Genomic DNA, 22,249 nt, shown 5'->3' on the forward strand with positions numbered 1-22,249 from the left:
ATCTGACCACTTGCTGGAAACAATATACAGTAGCACTGTACTTGGTTAAAACATTTATACCGACAATACAGCCAAAATATGACAACCCAAGCACAATACAATCAAATTCAATCACATTATCTTTGAATCGAAGTTCACATTTTTGGACTAATCTCATAGAAACAATTCCTCCACCCAAAGGTTAAGTGACAACAACTACAACATGCAAAGGCTCAGAAGGAAAAGCATGCATCATAACAAATTTCTCAGATATGAAATTATGGTATGCACCCGTATCTATCAATACAAGAGCAGGATAACCAAAGATTGAACAGTTACCTGCTATGACATCATCAGGTGCAGTCTGAGCCCGATCCTCGGTAAAAGCAAAGAATCGTGCCTGTTTCTTCGAAGGTTGATTGATATTTTGGTTACCTCACTGTCGATTCTGCTGCTGTGTCTGAAAAGAGTGAACGACAGAAGCTTGCCTTTCAGGTTGAGCTATCAGTCTAGAAGAACTTCCAATATGAGCTCGTTCAGAACCACGCTGAGGACACACTATGGCAAAGTGTCCAGTCTGATGACAGATTCCAAAGATTCCTCTACACTGCTCACTGGGGTGTCGACCTCCACACTTGCTTCAAGATATACCTAAAGATCCAGAACTCTGTCCCAATCCAAACTGCTTTGAGCCACTGGAACTAGAGGAACCGCTCGCTGGCTTTTTGAATTGCTTCCCCTTTGGTTGAAATTGATCTTTTCTGTTGCCGCCACTGCTTCCTCCCTCATATTTTGGTGATTGATTCTGAAACTGAGATGGCTGATTCTGAAACTGTCTCGGTTGCTGAGATACAAACTGAACACCTCTCTGTTTCATCAAACCTGCTTTGGATCTTTAGGCTTGATTCAGTGCATCAGCAAAATTATCGGACCTTACAGTATTTACCAGTGTAAAAATATCGGGATTCAAGCCATTTATAAACTGATCAGCTTTTGCTTCCTTGTTATCGGCTACATATGGTGCAAATCTCAACAGACTATCGAACTTGCCCACATACTCTTCAATATTCAGATTCCCTTGCCTCAAAGTTGAAGACTCGGCCCCTTTATCTTTTTTGTAAGAGACTGGGAAGAAGCGTTTATAAAACTCAGTCTTAAACAAACTCCAGGAAACAACCGTACCTCGATTCTCTAGGGCTTTCTTCATTGAAATCCACCAAATTTTTGCAATACCCTGAAGCTGATGAACAACTAACCAGATTAGACGGTCGTCTATGTAGTCTAGAGAATCAAATAACTGTTCGATGTCTTCAAAACAAATTTCGCAATCAACTGCATTTTTGGTGCCCTTCAAAGTCGGTGGTTTGAAAGACTGAAACCTCTTCAGTAAGGTTTCCATCGGTGTCGCGGTGACATCCATTGCATCAGTCTCAATACTACCCTGATCATTTGGAGGGGTTACTGCTGGTCGGTTCCTGTTCAAAAATCGACGAAGAGCCATATCTGATATTCAAAAGGTTAGGACACATATATCGCAATTTCAAAAATTCCGTGACCATCAATCTCTAATCAACATACTTATTCGACCTCAAGAGTATTCGAATTCAAATCAGGAATCAATTACAATTCGTATCTCAAATAATTCATGTTTTACGATTTATAATCACAAAATCATGTAATTCAAATAATTCTCAAATAATAAAGCATGCTCGCATGGAATCCAAATAATCAAATAAGGAATTCAATCACATGCGAGAAATTAAATCAAGCGAACTCGATCTACCCCACTCACTTCTAATTCAGTCCAAGAAACTTATCGCTCTGATACCACTTAATGTGAGGACCTCGATTCTAATCAACTAATCTTGAAATAATAACATCATTCATCGACAAATCAAGGAACCCGAAACTATTTTTTTTAAAGGGGGACCCGCGCGGCCGCACGGGCGTGCGTAGAGCCCTGCTCGAGGGCACGGGCCACGCGGCCGCGCCCCCCTGGGCGGCGCGGGCGCGTAGGTGCCCCTGCTCTACTCTTGGGAGCGGTGTGGCCGCGCCCTCTAGGCCGCGCGGGCACGCTGCTCCGGCTGTTCCAGGTCCTAAATCTGCACAAGAAGTTACATAACACCCGAAAAAGCTCCGAAATGAAACGAACTAACAATCTTACAAAAACAAGAAGTCCGCATAACATTAAAAGAGTCGAAATACATCAAGTTCGCTAGACATCAATGTTTGACATTCACAAAACAAGTTCATCAACTTGACGACTAGTACAAAACGAACTCAAATATGCTATACGACTTATTACATCGATGCCTCATATCTATCATTCATTCTCGGCTAATCATGATGCCTCTGAATCGATCTTGTCCCACCTGTTACCAAGTACACATAAAAAACAAGACAACAGCTGGATAACTCCGGTGAGAATAATATTCCCAGTAAAAACAACATAACATGCAATATCAAATAGTATATCAAAATCATGATATAACATCAACATTTTCAATGATAAATAGAATGAAATGCATGTCTTAAAAATTCAGGATTATCTAATTGGATAATCAAAGGAATCGTTTTTCATCTTTTGGGATCCCGAGGACAAGATCTCGTAACAAACCCACCTACGCTCCCAATCGGGATGGTGTCACATATCTTAATCTCCTAGACTTTGGTTCAACTATAAAGATTATTCAGACGCTAGGAGTAACTCGACATCCCAGGCCACTCAACTATAGTTCCCAAAACATCTAATTCAAAACTAGGAGACTCAGCCCTGTCAAAACGAGAATATATGTTCAATATGAATGCAATTATGAATCGAAAATGCATTCAACTAAACCATGTAATAAAAAACAGATAAAATCATATAAGAGCATATATTCAATAAATATCAAATAATCATGCAAGTATGTGATTTAGGGAACTCGAGAATCAATTCGAATTCGATTGTTCATCCCTTTTTAACTCGATGTCAGCTTATACATTTTTCTCGATCAAAGGCTCCAACTCAGGACAAGCTACAATAATAAGAGATTCAATCAAAAATCCATTCAATTTCAAACAAAATGAACAAGGTAAACTCGTTACCAATCTCGATCATTTCTTCGACGATTCGAATTTTGAAAACTCCGAGTTCACAGCGATGCTCAAACAAATCTAAAAGGAGATGCATATTTATCAATATCAATCATTCAATTTAACTCAATTCAAAAACTCATTCAAACTTCCAAATTCAGAAATTCTCAAACCGGCGGCATAACGGCTAATAAACGGCTAAGAAAAAATAAACAAACATCATCACAACCTTCCAATTCCAATCATATCATCAACAAATCATAAAAATCTCAACAAAAACGTGCCAAAATCCCAAATTCCAGAAATTGACATTTTTGAAATAGCTTCAAAAATTCATAACAAATCCAAACGCTGCTATTTTTCCGATCCGTCTTAGATATACCATCGTGTCTAGCTCAAGAACACGTATATCCAATAAAAATCATAATCCATCAACAACCCAAAATCAAAATATGTTGGATCGAAATAAAACTTATGATAAAACGAAGCCCTCACAGCTGTGATCACAAATATATGATAAAATTTGAAATCTACTGGACAAATCTCGCGAATCGAAGAAACCAAAAGCTTCAAAGTCACGTTGGAGACGAAAAATGGATGAGGATGCGTGTTGGAGGAGGAAATAATGAAGAAGAAGATGCCTAGTCATCATATAAAAGCCAAGACCAAGTCAAAATAGGGAAATTGCAATTTAGTCCTTGTATTCTTAAAAAATTGCAATTCAATCCCTGATAAACTTTTAATTCACACCTCAAGTTTTGTAATCTCGGAATAACTATATCAATCTCAATTAAGATAATTTTGGGGAGTTACAATGTATGTGATGATGAACCGGATAAGGGAAAGGGTGTGGCTAGTACTGAGTTTGAGATGGAAAAAAGTGTAAGTGTTGACGACTTGGGAGTTAGAAAAGTTGTCGTTGGTGTTGAGTTTGAGAGTGAAAAAATTGAAGAAAGTAGTGACATGAGAACAAAAAAAAGCAAAAATGATGGAGAGAATTTGTAAGGCCCTGAAATTAATTATTTCGTGATTAACGAAATTTAGTAATTATTTATTTTGGAATTATTGGAGATTAATTGAGATGGGATTGAAATGTTTTAAATTGAAGTTTTAGGGACCAAATTGCAATTGAGGAGTTGGACTTAGTCCAAGCTTGACTTATATTATTATAATCTACCTTACCTACTCCATCACCCTCACTTGTCTCCTCCTTCCTCTCTCCCGTACGCGTGAACCAAGACACCATTAACGATTTCTCAAGCTTTTCTTTCGTCCGATTCGCACGATCCGACCGTTAGATTTCAGATTCGAGTTGAGTTTCACGATCACCGCAACGAAGGCTTCATTCTGACATTTGAGTTGAAAGATTCGGGTTTGGATCGAACTTGGAAGTTGAATCGATTCGAGAATTGAAGAACGATTTGAATCCCCGACAAACTTGAAAAGGTAAAAAGACGACGATTGAATGAATGGGACGATTAACTCGAATTTGAATTAATTCGAGTGCCCAAAAGAAATCACATACTTGTATGCTATTTGAATTTTTTTTTTTTTAACTTGAATGAGTTTATTTTTACTTGCATACATCTTGAGCCGAAGATTCGATTCGTTTTGAACTTAGAAGATTTAGGGAGCTATATTGAAGTGGCTTTGGATTTCGAGTTTTTTCAATTTCCAGAATACTTCTTATAGTTGCTCTGAAGTCTATGGGTTTGAGTTGAGTGACATCCACCCCGAATGGGTGTGTCGGTGAGTTGTTCGCAAAAACTCGACCCCGGGATCCCAATCGAGTACCGAATGATATTCGATTATCCGATTAGATAATCCCGAGTTTTGAAGTCATGCATTGCATTTTAATGCATTTCGAGTTGAGTGCTGATATGCCTTTTTGAATTGATTGACTCGTTGTTTTATATAAGATGATTTGATATATTATTTTGAATTGCTTGATTTGTCTCTTTTACTGGGAATTATATTCTCACCGGATTATCCGGCTGTCGTTTTGTTTGTATGTGTACTTGACGGCAGGTGGGGCAGGATCGAGTCAGAGCTGAATGACTAGATCGAGTGGGAAATGATAGAGTGAGGACTTGGTTTTAGAAGTCATACCTTGTATTCGAACTCTCGTGTATTCCATTTTGAGTTGTAGAACTTAGAATCGATGCTTGTTCTACATTTTTATGTATTTGAATACCTCGTTGTTGGAAAAATATTAGTTGGATCATGTTATAGTCCTTATGGGTTTGATATTACACTTTTGGAGTCATTTTTGGAGCAGAAACAGCAGGCCATGCGTGCCCGCGCGTCTTTCCGATAAAAAAAAAAACCTACTTTTCGCGACGTGGTTTTGCGTCGCCGAATGTAAGATGTGCATCGCTAAATTTCTTATTGATTATTTTTATTTCTTTTGATTTACATGATTTATTTATGTTCGAGAGATTAGAATCCGGGTCCTCACATTAAGTGGTGTCAGAGCGATAAGATTCTTGGATTTGAATTAGAGTGAGCGGGGTAGATCGAGTCCGCATGGATTGAATTCTCGCATGTGATTAATTTATTTAAGATACATGTGAGCATGCTTTATTGATTGAGAATTTATTGAATTACATGGCTATGTGATTTAAATTTTAAAGCATGAATTAGTTGAAATATGAACTGTATTTTAATTTCGGATCCGAGTTCCACAATCTGCTTGAGCTAGCAGATCAGAGATTGTTTGCGATGTGAATTAGAATCCGATTGAGATCCAAAATTCAGTAATCTGTAGTTGAAAGAACTTACCGAACAGAGATGTGGAACACCAAATTTTGATATGGAGATTTGGTGTCCTTTTCATACTGAATGTCAGAATTGTCTCCTGAAGAATTTTAGAAGACGACAACCAATAGTAACTCCTTCGACTGATCTAGATCGTACCACCACTGCCCTGATAGATGTCACTCTAACACCGATGGGAGTACTACTGAGGAGGTTTTAGTCTTTTAGATTACCGATTTTGAAGAGTACCGAGAATGCTGTGGATGCAGAAGTTGAATGGAAGAGATCGATCAGTTGGATGATTCTCTGAACTACACAGATGACCGGAGAATTCGGTTAGTGTGGTACCAACTTAGAGGATCGATAAAAGTTGGTAGAACTTGAAGAAGAGAGCATTAGAGAATCAAGGTTCTTTCAGTTTAGAATCCGCTTCCACTCGAATTTCTTCGACAGATTCCTTTTCACCGTTTGATCAGAGTTAGAGGGACGTAAAGACCATCTTTAATCAAAGAGAAAATAGTTTATGGAATCAGTGAGCAGTGCCTGGAGATCAGAAGACGCTGTCAGGTCTGTCATCAGCCCGGACACTATGCCAGAGTTCATGATCATGATATTATCGAAGATCTCCGAAGGGAATTGCCTTGTGTCTTTAACTCCGACCAGATTCTAGCCATACTCTTATCAGGATCAGACTCAGATTTTACCGATGATGACCGCAGAAAACAGTAGAATATGGTTTCTCTTCTTATGCTGATATGATCGGTTACGCACCTTATCTTTCTTCTTATCGATGTTTATTGATGCATCTCGGTTGTTGAATTTTGATTATCAGTAGTCGCAATTCTTTGAATTGATGGGATGAGTTGGAACCGAACAGTATTGTACTTCAGATTCAGACTTGATTGAGATTTTGATTTGATTGTAACTGAGCAGTATCGTACTTCAGCTATCAGATTCTGATTTGATTGTCTGTTAGCTGCTTTGTCTAGTACAGGACTACTGTGGATTGTTTCAGGAAGTTGACAGATTCAGATCCGAGTCAATAGACAAACGGAAATCCTCCGGTTAGGATTCTTGATTCCAGGATTCTTTGTTAGTTGATCTGCCGAATGACCTTCTGATTTTAGAATTTCGCGGAGGGATTCTCTTGTTCACAGCTGATGTCCTAGAATTTAGCCTGAATTGGTTGATAAACCAGTGGTTAGAGAGTTGCTGTTATCATCCAGATGAGATTTCTGGATTACCTCTGAGTCATGAGGTTAGATTCAACAATGACTTGAGATCAGACATCATCAGCTGAGAGTTTGATAGAAAGAAGTATTGAAGACTGGACTGAAAGAGTGGGTGCCCGGTGAGCCAACTTGTGGCTAAGGGCTTTTATGACTCTATGTATAAACAATCTTTTGTTTAATATAATTTACACTTTTATAATGACATTTACTTTATCTTTTATCATATTATTATGTTGTGACATACTATAAGATGTTTAGATGAAGACCTTGAATATACTATAGTGTATGTAAGATGTGCTGGCACATGGGGATGGCTATCATGAAACACATCTTATAGTCACTGTATATTCTAAACAGTTCCTAGTCGATTGAGCCGTCCGTTAATAAGGATAAGGATCGCTCGAGATTGAGACTAGCATTTGCGATGCCGAGTACCACGTTTCATTGGTATGGAACATAGAGATGTTCAAAGCATGCAAATGGATATTCATACGATGAATGATCGAACTACCCTATCCGGACTTTCCAAGTGGTTATCACTTATCGAGTGGATAAAGTCCGCGGTTTTGGTTGTACACCATTAGTCCTTACTACTTGAAAAATCATTGAGACTCTATATGCTAGTACTGTACTTTGACTCGTTTACCGACTCTATTGGGGTCATCAGGTGTCGGGATTGGGTACAGTTACGACACATATAGGAGTCGATGCTTTGTTGTCAAGGATTCACCACATACTTGCTAGTGTGGATATCCTATGCAATCTGAGGAGATATTAGTGTGACGAATCTCTGGCCAGAGTACATGATGTGTTTTAAGAAATGCTTTCTTAGTAGCACATGCGATGTCACTATTTGATCTTCAAGATGCATTGCATAGTTATCGAATCTCGAACGACTCTCAATTTACCAATAGTTGTTGATTCGATCGGGATATATGGATGAAGGGACCGTACTGTACGCTAACCAAAATCTATTGGTTCTTGCAGGCACTATCAGTGATATCTAGGGAATCATGGGGCAATGTTGCTAGGAGCTCTTACCATGATTCGATGGGCAAGTCGGAAATTGTTGTTCCGAGTCACAAGGAGTTGTGAGCCCACGGCTAGCTGTATCCCTGAACCATTGAGGGTCACACAAGTAATGGATTTCTAATTCCCGTTGAGATAGTTAAATTTAAAGAGTTAAATTTAATGAACAAAGAAGTAGGACTTCTTATATCAGAGTAAAAGAGTAAGATTTCCTAAAATGACATAGGGATGGACATTTTTAGAAATCACTGAATTCGGATTCAGAAAATTTAACTTGACTTTAAAAGATGCATAAATGGTTTCGGTGCACATTGGTGAAATTGGTTTATCAATCTGAGTCACGATGAATTTTATATTAATTTTTGAATATGCAGGCTTTGCTTGTCAGGCTTTAACTTATGACTGATGGGACCTAAGATGTTAGCAGCCCACATTATAAATAAGTTATTGCAGTGCAGAAATTAGATACAAGTCTCATAATTTTCGAACACTAGGGTTTTGAGACCTAGAGTGGCCGCCCCCCTCTCTGTGTTTTTCTCTCTGAAATCCAGTCTGTGAATTTCGAATTTGCAGTCTGATTTAACGGATCAAATTCGTTAATTCTCTTCGTAGAAACTTCTGATAGATTTTCTAGTGCAATCTATCAGAGGGATTCGAATTTTGTTCGTGGACCTGATTGAAGAATTGTTCGTCCATCAGTTCTTGGGATATACAACAAGAGCAGAGTTATCTGTTGGTGTCCATAATCTCGTTTCGAGATTCAAGGTAAAAATTTAATTGTTATTTAATTTTTACACGCACAATTTAATCGTAAAGTTTTGATACCCATGATATGGAATCGTTCCATATAAAATTTTAAAACTTCCGCTGCACCGGGTATCAATTCTGATTGATCTGAACACCGTTTTCCAACAGTGGTATCAGAGCCAGGTTGCTCAGATCAAGCGATTAAATTAATCGATTGTACAAAATTTTTAAGCCTTGGTTTTTTGAAACAAAAGGATTTTAAAAATTTAAAATTAATGGGCAAACCCGGGGCAGCGAACGTCGCTGCCCAAGGGGCAGTGACGGGCTGCCCGGCCCGAGCCCCTTTTGGGGCGCGGTCTGCCCGGGATCGTCCCGGGCGGCCCGGGAAAATTAATTTTTATTTTTAATTAAAATTTTAATATGTTAAAATTCTATTTTTGGTCCGATCGAAAATTATTTTTGATTGGTCCACGAGGCGTCTGATCGAATTGTTCGAGTCCGAAAATTTTAAAATTGATTTTTGGATAAATTTGAATTTTTGGAAAATTTATAGATTTTATCCGTTAAATCAGATTTTATGAAATTAATTATTTTTGGTACAATTGATGATAAGATATGATCTTATGAAAATATTGAGTAAAATATGATTTTATGTATAAAATTGGATTTTATATGTAAAATATGATTTTATTTGATAAAAAGGTAAAATATGATTTTGTATGTAAAATAAGATTTTATATATGGAATATGATTTTATCCTTTTTTAATTTAATTGTTATTGCATGTTATCCAATAAATTAATTTTGAATTAAATATTATTGGATAAGGATGATCGATTGCCATGACCAATATTATAGGTGTATGTTAGGTTGTTTACATTTGACTTTATTATTGATTGTTGGGTTTTATTAATGGGCCTGGTTTATGGCCCAAATTTGATTTTATCATTTGTAATAAAAGTGAGCCTGGTTTATGGCCCGTTCCCACCCCTACAATGTATCCCTTTATTTGTCATAGTAATTTATTGTAAATTCACTAGAAATAGTGGGAGTTTTTGAAGATGGAGGTGGGACCAGCAAGCAATGATAAAGACTGAAGAAATGTAAATTGGAAGCACAATGTAATAGGATTGCATTGCATACTTGCATATCACCTAGGATTGGACTTAGACTCGTGATTGACAACCACAGGTCGATTAGTAATGGAATCGATCATCCTAAAATATAATATATGATATTATCGTTGTATGCATGTTTAGACTAAATTGTATGAATCCCGCAAGCATACAAATTTTAAATGATGAGACAAATTTTCAAAATTAAAATCCCTCATTTTAAATATGATTTAAAATTGATATCAAGATAAATAAAGGAAATTTAAATATTGTTTAAATGTTCCTACCTTCCATCAACGATCAATGTATGAGATGCTACCCGCGGATACGGTCCGGCTCATATTATTGGTGGGGCCCGTTCGTCGGAAAGCTGTACATTGGATCAACACATGTTGTAAGTTGGATGGAACTCCCATGGGATTGGCTCATATTATTGGGGATCCACATGGCGACCGTTCATCACAACTTGATATTGATGGGTCATCTTGACACGTCACAATAAACAGCGTCATATTATTGGGCCCTTATTGGACATGAGGTAAAAACATGGAGGTTGCTTTGGAAGCAATTGGGCTCTACCTTTTGAAAATTATGGTTGGCTGATATTATTCGGGACTATAGTTTGTCAATTGGACTCCATGTTCCCACTAAAGAAAATGTTTCTCGTTTTCACTAGAGGGTAGTGAAATGGTTAAAATAGTGGGAGTGAGATTCATAAAATAAATTTCACCTATTTTATGTCTTAGTAAATTAATTAAACAATTACTGATTATTGTCTGTTTCTTTTCAGTATTTCATTAAGATGAATTCGCGCAATCCACTATTCTCTATTCTCAAACAAAATAAACTGACTGACGCAAACTATACGGAATGGTTCCGTAAGTTGAAGATTGTCTTGACCTCGGAAAAGATGTTCTACGTGTTAGAAAAATCTCCTCCGAAGGAAGCACCAGCTGATATAAGTCCGGAAGAGTTGGCCAAACTTGATAAATGGTGGGACCATGATATCAAGGCCAAATGCTATATGCAAGCTTCGATGTCTGATGAACTCCAGAGGCGATTTGAGGATACCGTGAATGCTGCTGACATTCACATACAACTCAAGGAACTTTTTGGGGCTCAATCGAGAGCTGAAAGGTTCTCTACTGTAAAAGAGTTAATGACGTGTCGCATGCGTGAAAGGACTTCGGTCCGTGATCATGGGGTACGCGTGATTTGGCTCATTCAGAAGTTGGTAACGCTTGATATGGTATTGGAGCATGAACTCAATGTGGACTTATTACTTCTCTCTCTTCCTTCATCGTTTGACGGTTTTGTGGTGAATTTCAATATGAACAAGATAGAGGCCTCCCTTGAAGAGATGGTCAATATGCTTGTAACTTATGAAGCCACTTTAAAGAAGGATAAACCGGTTCTCTTGGTGGGCTCCTCTTCTTCTGCTAAGAAGGGGCCAAGTACAAAGGGTAAGAAATGTTCTGCCCCATCCAAGAAAACCGGACCCGAGAAGAAGAACAAGACAAAGGCTTCAAACATGGAAAAGTCCAAGGATGTTTGCCATCACTGCAAGAAACCCGGTCATTGGAAACGTAACTGCAAGGAATATCTAGAGCAGTTGCGAACTGCGAAGGGTATGTTTTATATTGAAATAAATGTTTCACTTAATACTACTTCTTGGGTATTGGATACCGGATGTGGATCTCACATTTGCAATGATTTGCAGGTGATGACAAGAAGTCGCAAGCTTAGAATGGGTGAGACCCAGCTGAGGCTCGGAAATGGTTCTAGAGTTGAAGCCAAAGCTGTGGGAGACGTTTATTTAATTTTGCAGAACGATTTTAAGTTACTTTTGAGAGATGTTTTATTTGTTCCAGACTTGATTAAAAACATTATTTCTGTTTCTATGCTTGATAGAGATGGTTTTTCTTGCAATTTTGTGAATGGGATTTGCAATATTTACAAGAATGAATGTTTGATTGGAAATGGACAACTTGAAAACGATCTATATAACTTAAAATTAAAAGACGTTCCAATAAATTATGTTGATAAACCGATAACAACGAACAAAAGGAAAATCGATAGTCGAAACCCAGAAAACCTTTGGCATGCTAGGCTAGGTCATATTTCATCAAGGAGGATGAACAAGCTAGTGGGAGAGGGCATGTTTGATATGTCTGATATTAACTCTCTAGCTACTTGTGAGTCCTGCCTGAAAGGAAAAATGACTAAATCTCCTTTCAAAGGAAAACCTGAGCGTAGTCAAAATCTATTGGATTTGATCCATACGAATGTTTGCGGACCATTTAGTATTGGTACAAAATTTGGTCACACCTACTTCATTACCTTTACTGATGATTATTCTAGGTATGGGTACTTATATTTGATGAAATATAAGTCTGAATCATTTGAAAAGTTCAAAGAATTCAAGGCTGAAGTAGAAAACAAACTAGGTAAGAGGATTAAAGCACTTCGATCAGATCGAGGTGGAGAATACTTGAGTACCGAGTTTTTGAGCTATCTAAAAGAGAATGGGATTCTCTCTCAGTGGACTCCTCCTATGACACCTCAGCTTAATGGTGTTTCGGAGCATCGCAATCGAACTTTGTTGGACATGGTTCGATCCATGATGAGCTTCACTGAGCTCCCACCTTCGTTTTGGGGCTATGCTCTTGAAACGGCGGTATTGTTGTTGAACAACGTTCACACTAAAGCAGTGAACAAAACACCATATGAGTTATGGAATGGCAAAGCTCCTAAGTATTCGTACTTGAGGATTTGGGGATGTCCTGCTTATGTGAAGCAGACAGTGGGAGATAAGTTGGATAGTCGATCCACCTTATGTTATTTTGTAGGGTATCCAAAGAATTCAATCGGATATTATTTCTATCATCCTACTGAAACAAAAGTGTTTGTTTCAAGGAATGCCACCTTCTTGGAGAAGGAGTTCTTATTGGATAAGAAAGGCAAGATGATGGAACTCGAAGAAATTCGAGAAGAACCCAAGATACAAAATAATGATCCTACACCTCAGGAACCATTGATTGACACGCCTATTACTAGAAGATCCAAGAGGACTTCTAGGCCTCCTATTAGATATGGTTTTCTTCTTGAAGGGGATCAAAGTGAACCCGACATTGGATGTGATCCAAGAAATTCAAGGAAGCAATTTCTGATGCAGATTCGAATTTATGACTTGAAGCTATGCAGTCGGAAATAGATTCGATGCATACAAACCAAGTTTGGACTTTAGTAGATCCTCGATGGAATTGTTCCAATAGGGTGTAAATTGATCTATAAGAGAAAACTTGGGCCTGATGGAAAGGTACTGACCTACAAGGCACGATTGGTGGCAAAAGGTTATACTCAAAGACAAGGAGTTGACTATGATGAAACTTTTTCACCAGTCGCAATGTTCAAGTCCATAAGAATTCTTATTGCTATAGCAGCATGGTATGACTATGAAATATGGCAAATGGATGTGAAGACTGCATTTCTTAATGGAAACATTAAGGAAGAAATCTATATGATGCAGCCCAAGGGATTGACATCCATGGAAAGCGAGCATAAGGTATGCAAGCTTCAGAGATCGATCTATGGTCTCAAACAAGCATCAAGAAGTTGGAACCAGAAATTTGATGAAACAATAAAGAATTTTGGTTTCATCAAGAACCCGGAGGAACCGTGCGTGTACAAGAAAGTAGTTAAGGATGCTGTGACATTCTTAGTACTTTATGTTGATGACATCTTACTCATTGGGAATGATGTAGGGATGTTGCAGTCAACAAAGATATGGTTATCAGGTAGATTCTCTATGAAGGATTTTGGTGAGGCGTCCTATATTCTAGGGATACAGATATATAGAGATAGATCTAAGAGAATGATAGAACTTACTCAAGCTACCTACATCGACACTATATTGAAAAGGTTTTCAATGGATGAGTCCAAGAGAGGACATATACCTATGTGTCATGGAGTCTCTCTATCCAAGTCTATGTGTCCCAAGACTGACGAAAAGATAGAGAAAATGACACACATACCATATGCGTCAGCCATAGGGATTATCATGTATGGGATGATATCCACTAGACCGGATGTGGCATTTGCTCTGAGTGTCACGAGCAGATATCAAGCCAATCCCGGTCAAATGCATTGGAAAGCCGTGAAGGATATTCTTAAGTACTTGAGAAGAACTAAGAATGTATTCATGGTTTATGGAGGAAGAGAACTGAAATTGTAAGGCTATACCGACTCTAGCTTCCAAAGTGACGTGGATGACTCGAAGTCAACCTCTGGATTTGTGTTCATGCTCAATGGCGGTGCTGTCTCTTGGAAGAGTTCCAAGCAGGACACCACAGCGGATTCCACCACTGAGGCAGAATACATTGCGGCATCAGCTGCTGCTAAAGAGGCCGTTTGGATGAGGAATTTCGTCCAAGAGTTGAGCGTCATTCCTGAAGCTGTTAGTCCATTCCCGGTGTACTGTGACAACACGAGTGCCGTTGCTCAGGCAAAGGAACCAAGGTCTCATCATAGATCCAAACACGTACTGAGGAAATACCACATCATCCGGGAGATCGTGGAAAGAGGAGACATCACTGTCGAGAGAATGGCCTCTGCAGACAATATCGCTGATCCACTTACTAAGCCCTTGCCAAGACCATTATTTGACAAACATCGCGAAGCAATGGGACTACGTAGTATGACTAGTTGGCTTTAGGGAAAGTGAGAGATTGAAAGAGTGGGTGCCCGGTGAGCCAACTTGTGGCTAAGGGCTTTTATGACTCTATGTATAAACAATCTTTTGTTTAATATAATTTACACTTTTATAATGGCATTTACTTTATCTTTTATCATATTATTATGTTGTGACATACTATAAGATGTTTAGATGAAGACCTTGAATATACTATAGTGTATGTAAGATGTGGTGGCACATGGGGATGGCTATCATGAAACACATCTTATAGTCACTGTATATTCTAAATAGTTCCTAGTCGATTGAGCCGTCCGTTAATAAGGATAAGGATCGCTCGAGATTGAGACTAGCATTTGCGATGCCGAGTACCACGTTTCATTGGTATGGAACATAGAGATGTTCAAAGCATGCAAATGGATATTCATACGATGAATGATCGAACTACCCTATCCAGACTTTCCAAGTGGTTATCACTTATCGAGTGGATAAAGTCCGCGGTTTTGGTTGTACACCATTAGTCCTTACTACTTGAAACATCATTGAGACTCTATATGCTAGTACTGTACTTTGACTCGTTTACCGACTCTATTGGGTCATCAGGTGTCGGGATTGGGTACAGTTACGACACATATAGGAGTCGATGCTTTGTTGTCAAGGATTCACCACATACTTGCTAGTGTGGATATCCTATGCAATCTGAGGAGATATTAGTGTGATGAATCTCTGGCCAGAGTACATGATGTGTTTTAAGAAATAGTTTCTTAGTAGCACATGCGATGTCACTATTTGATCTTCAAGATGCATTGCATAGTTATCGAATCTCGAACGACTCTCGATTTACCAATAGTTGTTGATTCGATCGGGATATATGGATGAAGGGACCGTACTGTACGCTAACCAAAATCTATTGGTTCTTGCAGGCACTATCAGTGATACCTAGGGAATCATGGGGCGATGTTGCTAGGCGCTCTTACCATGATTCGATGGGCAAGTCGGAAATTGTTGTTCCGAGTCACAAGGAGTTGTGAGCCCACGGCTAGCTGTATCCCTGAACCATTTAGGGTCACACAAGTAATGGATTTCTAATTCCCGTTGAGATAGTTAAATTTAAAGAGTTAAATTTAATGAACAAAGAAGTAGGACTTCTTATATCAGAGTAAAAGAGTAAGATTTCCTAAAATGACATAGGGATGAGCATTTTTGGAAATCGGATTCAGAAAATTTATCTTGACTTTAAAAGATGCAGAAATGGTTTCTGTGCACATTGGTTAAATTGGTTTATCAATCTGAGTCACGATGAATTTTATATTAATTTCTGAATATGCAGGCTTTGCTTGTCAGACTTTAACTTATGACTAATGGGCCCTAAGCTGTTAGCAGCCCACATTATAAATAAGTTATTGCAGTGCAGAAATTAGACACAAGTCTCATAATTTTTGAACACGAGGGTTTTGAGACCTAGAGTGGCCGCCCCCCTCTCTGTGTTTTTCTCTCTGAAATCCAGTCTGTGAATTTCGAATTTGCAGTCTGATTTAACGGATCAAATTCGTTAATTCTCTTCGTAGAAACCTCTGATAGATTTTCTAGTGTAATCTATCAGAGGGATTCAAATTCTGTTCGTGGACCTAATTGAAGAATTGTTCGTCCATCAGTTCCTGGGATATACAACAAGAGCAGAGTTATCTGTTGGTGTCCATAATCTCGTTTCGAGATTCAAGGTAAAAATTTAATTGTTATTTAATTTTTACACGCACAATTTAATCGTAAAGTTTTGATACCCATGATATGGAATCGTTCCATATAAAATTTTAAAACTTCCGCTACACCGGGTATCAATTCTGATTGATTCTAACACCGTTTTCCAACATGGACTTGGATCGAAGTATGACTTCTTTGGAGTATAGTCGTACCGTTTGAAGTGAAACTCGTCTACAGTATTGTAGATCATTCGAGCTGAATCTATAAGAGGTATTTAGATGGAAGTAGAAATTCTTATCGATCTTTTTGGTTCTTTTCGAAGAATAGTACTGATCATACAGAATATGGGAGAATGGTTTTACAGAATTGAGTGCCTAGACGTTGTATCTCAAGCTATTGAAGTCTGAATAGTGCTTGTATCGAGATGTCATTTCCTCGATCATATTAATTCTAGAGCTGGAAGTTCTGTGATTTTGCAAGATCGAGGCTATTGTGATTAAAGCCAATCCTACATCTGTGCCTGAGAATTGAAGATTTTGAATTCTATATCAGATTTTTGAGAGATTCTTATCGTCTTGAAACCGATTTCTCATCTAACTCCAGAGAATGCACTTGTACCTGAACCGAACCTTATGAGATCAGTTTGTTTGACATGAATAAGAGATCGACCCGAGCTCTAGTATTTCTTATTTTCCTCTGTATTGATAATCCTCAGTGCATTGCATCTTCGTATTCAGATTCTGGGGGTATTCTTATTCAGAGGAAGTCTGTGATATCTTAGTCATAGTAGCAGCTGAAGCAGTATGAGACTCAACATCCGATTCATGATATTGAATTGTCAGTAATCTTATTGCTTGTTAGATCGGACATCACTATCTCCAGTGAAATTTTCGAAGTGTTTTCTGAAATGAGAAGTCAAAGTTTGAGTTTTGCAACCGAACTGATTTTGAGATTGAGGAAAAGAATTGATATAATGAAGAATTCGATGGTGAGTTCCAGTATGATCCGAAGTAGTACAATGCAGCAACCGAGGTTTGAACAGAGTGATCTATTATTATTTTATCTACTACCATTATTCTCTTTGAGCCGATGGATCTGTTCTTATTTTATCTACTATCCTTAACTTTGCCAACCGATGAGTGTTGCACTTTTGATTTAGAGTCTGGAACAGATATGAAGTCAATCAGAATTATTTTATCCAAACTGAGCCAGAATTGATTTAGAAGATGGAGATAGCGCAGAAAACAGATTTGAATTGGAGAATTTAATGAAGAAGAGTCAGAACTGGGCACAGTCTGAGTTTAGGACAGTGACGATACATCAGTTGTGAGTTATTGTTTTGTTGTGCCAGAGATTTTGATTGAGACAGAGTATCTTGAGATTGACACTTTGCAGTTATTCATTATTCTTTCAGACGACCGAAAGATATTCAGAGGATTGAGGAATCGACCTTTATAGGAACAAATGAAGAATGAGGTTCGAAGTATGATTTCATAATTGCTAGTCTGTCCACTTTTGATAGCTGATAGAGAGAAGGAACCGACTGTCTGTGGTACAGTTAATTGTCAGAATGAAAAGAAGATTACTTTTCGACGAATACCTTTCTGAAGCTATCGATCAGTCTGGAAATTTGAAGCCACCTGAGCTTTAATAGACCGATAGCAAAAATCTGCTACTGTACTCCGTACGGAATGAGTTTCAGACTCGACCCGATGTTGAAAAGTTGGTCAGAAAGAATTTCAGATTGTTTTGCTCTGTCGTAGTTTATCCGTGCAGAATAGAATTGGGAGTGTTCAGCATGTGGTCACGGAGTATAGAACTGTCTGATTTGGAGATGCTATCTGATTAGAATCGAGATATTGCTGTAGTCTGCTTCTGTTTTCGTACAAAATGGATTTCAGACAGGACATTATGATTGGGATTGTCGCCAGGAGGATTTTCAGATAGTTGACTTGTCAAAGTCTGTCCTTTCAGAATGATATTTTGAGTTAACCCTCACCTTGAACTCGGTCCTTGAGAGACTTTTGCTATCAGATATAATTGAGTTCAGTTTGTTATCCTCAGAACGACGGACAGCCAAGTTAAGCGATATAGACTTTAAGAGGATATGCAGAGCTGTAGTGCATGATTTTGGCACTATTCGATGGATTTCCCATCTTTTGCGAGGTTTCCGTACAATAGCTATCAGACAAGATATCATCTTTTGTAGATGAGTTGTACGAGAAGAAATGAGAATCCCAATTTAATTGGGATGATTGTCTGAGTTCCCTGACTTGGGATCAGATTTGTTTTGAGGTTCGACAGACGGATGAAGATTTCTGTCTATAATGAAGAAGATTGAGAAGAAGGAAGAACGAAGTATTCGAATTACGGCGCAGATCTCTGTACTTAGGTTCAGGGAGGCCGAGTAATTCTGAAAATTCCTCTGTTCGAGGTTGTGGCAGTTATGATAAGAGAGAGAATTTTCTCGATGAACTCACGAGTTCATTTGAGATTCTAGAGGAGATAGGCGATCTCGCCTACCGACTTTTACTCCTTCAGTTCTCCTTGTTTTCCATTAATTTGTTTTTCCGTATTCTTTGGGTTTTCTCGACATGCTTCACGTATTTTGTTGTCAAATTCACAGATTTTCTTTGAGGTTGAGACTAGAATTGATGAGTCGCCAACTTTGTTGAGACGACCGATTCAGAATTGACCGAACTGAGTATCAGCTCTTTAGCGAGACCGATTCAGATTGAGTTTATACAATTGAGACGATTCGGATTTGAAGAAACGGTTCAAGAAGCGGAGTTGATTAGAACCGCGATTTCAGAGTTATTTTGAGAGAAGAATTATTTTAGCAGTCTTCGAACTGTATCTTGTTTTCTGAGATGGAACTACTTTGATTTCAAGGACGAAATCGATTTTTAGAGGGAAAGAATTGTAAGGCCCTGAAATTAATTATTTCGTGATTAACGGAATTTAGTAATTATTTATTTTGGAATTATTGGAGATTAATTGAGCTGGGATTGAAATGTTTTAAATTGGAGTTTCGGGGACCGAATTGCAATTGAGGAGTTGGACTTAGTCAAAGCTTGACTTATATTATTATAATCTACCTTACCTCCTCCATCACCCTCACTTCTCTCCTCCTTCCTCTCTCCCGTACGCGTGAATCAAGAAGCCATTAACGATTTCTCAAGCTTTTCTTCCGTTCGATTCGCACGATCCGACAGTTAGATTTCAGATTTGAGTTGAGTTTCACGATCACCGCAACGAGGGCTTCATTCTGACATTTGAGTTGAAAGATTCGGGTTTGGATCAAACTTGGAAGTTGAATCGATTCGAGAATTGAAGAACGATTTGAATCCCCGACGAACTTGAAAAGGTAAAAAGACGACGATTGAATGAATGAGACGATTAACTCGAATTTGAATTAATTCGAGTGCCCAAAAGAAATCACATACTTGTATGCTATTTGAATTATTTGTTTTTAACTTGAATGAGTTTATTTTCACTTGCATACATCTTGAGTCGAAGATTCGATTCGTTTTGAACTTAGACGATTTAGGGAGCTATATTGAAGTGGCTTTGGATTTTGAGTTTTTCCAATTGCCAGAATACTTTTTATAGTTGCTCTGAAGTCTAGGGGTTTGAGTTGAGCGACATCCACCCCGAATGGGTGTGTCGGTGAGTTGTTCGCAAAAACTCGACCCCAGGATCCCAACCGAGTACCGAATGATATTCTATTATCCGATTAGATAATCCCGAGTTTTGAAGTCATGCATTGCATTTTAATGCATTTCGAGTTGAGTGCTGATATGCCTTTTTGAATTGATTGACTCGTTGTTTTATATAACATGATTTGATATATTATTTGGAATTGCTTGATTTGTCTCTTTTACTGGGAATTATATTCTCACCGGATTATCCGGCTGTCGTTTTGTTTGTATGTGTACTTGATGGCAGGTGGGGCAGGATCGAGTCAGAGCTGCATGACTAGATCGAGTGGGAAATGATAGAGTGAGGACTTGGTTTTAGAAGTCATACCTTGTATTCGAACTCTCGTGTATTCCATTTTGAGTTGTAGAACTTAGAATCGATGCTTGTTCTACATTTTTATGTATTTGAATACCTCGTTGTTGGAAAAATATTAGTTGGATCATGTTAGAGTCCTTATGGGTTTGATATTACACTTTTGGAGTCATTTTTGGAGTAGAAACAGCAGGCCATGCGCGCCCGCACAGCCTTGAAGGCGCGCCCGCGCCTCTTGCACTGTCCCGAAGGCCCGGACAGGGCGTAATGCGCGCCCGCGCCTTGTTTGGCACGCCCGCGCGTCTCTGCGATAAAAAAAAAAAACCTACTTTTCGCGACGTGGTTTTGCGTCGCCGAATGTAAGATGTGCGTCGCTAAATGTCTTATTGATTATTTTTATTTCTTTTGATTTACATGATTTATTTATATTCGAGAGATTAGAATCCGGGTCCTCACAGAATTCTCATAACGGATCATGTGACGGTAGTGAGGATCTTAATGAAATTGATCTATTATTGGATAATCTTGTAATGAAATTGGTTAAAGAAAATAATATTTCTGCGGGTGATATTTCAACGAATGCAGTACCCAATGTGTTTGAAAGTTCTATTGATGATGATACTTCTAAAAAATGTGGTGGGGGTGGACGAGACTCATGATAACTCTGAGAAGGTTGAGAAAATCATTAATTTCAAATCTTCTATCGTCGATAATATTAGAACGAGGGATGATCGGGTAAAGAAAAGAAAACCGTCAATGTTTGTGACTCCACCCAGTACCACGCCAAAGAGGAAGGGCTGAAAAAATGTTTGAATTTGATCGGAACCTATTTTAACCTTGATTATTTGATATTGAAGTCCTATATTTTAATTCGTTGAAATTTTTATTTTTTTTAAACATCTTTGTGTATTCTCACGTAGGCAAATAAAGTAAATGATGTTGAGAAGCCACCTGATAAGGATTTGAGTAAGCATTGGACTGGTCATTATCAAGGTAGAACAGATTTATGTGGACATGAAGAGGCCACTAACGAAGAGAAAAATTTGTTGACAGAATATATTTCGAGTGATGACATAGTGTATGGCTTTCTATCTGAAAGCTCGTTGTATTTTCTTATATCTTTTTTGGGATCTTTTTTAATACAAAATAATTCTTATTTTATTGTAGTTTTGAAATGTCACATATATGGAACAATACTTGAATTATGCGGAATAATCTGTTTGATTTACGACACAAGATGACATGTCACATGTATTGAAATTACTCTTTTGACCCTCATAATAAAACAAAAATAATAAAAATAGCTTTTCTACATTGACCAATCAAAGACTTTGATTACCATCTACCCCGCATTATTAAGCTTTGTCGATACACTTCATCCATTCACTTATTCGTTCTAGTTTGGTTAGGGTTTTGTTTTTCAAAATAAAATTTCATTTTTCAAGATCGAGCACAATGGAAATGAAGATTGCACCACAATTTCTATGTGTTTTAAGAGAAATGATTTTACGAAGAGCCGGACCACGTTCGACCCGCCCGAGAAAGTTGTATTACAACTGTCCTCGTGAGCTGCAACATAAAAATCGATTTTTCTGGTACGATGATTATCACTGTGAATCTCTTCAAAAATCATCAAATTTGAAACCAAACACAAGTAAGCAAGGTAGAGAGAGCTTCGAAAATTCAATGTCTCAACAATCTGCATCCTCGTCCATCCATGATTCAACATAACAGTTCAATTACAAGCATATGGAGCATGTAAGAGTGGGTGCCCAGTGAGCCAACTGTGTGGCTATGGGCTTTGATGACTCTTTGTATAAACAATCTTTTGTTTAATATTATTTACACTTTTATGGCAATGACTTTATATTACTTCATATTGTTATATTGTGATATACTATTGTTGTTTTG

This window comes from Henckelia pumila, chromosome 4, assembly GCF_033568475.1.
Source record: "Henckelia pumila isolate YLH828 chromosome 4, ASM3356847v2, whole genome shotgun sequence".
Lineage (NCBI taxonomy): Eukaryota > Viridiplantae > Streptophyta > Magnoliopsida > Lamiales > Gesneriaceae > Henckelia > Henckelia pumila.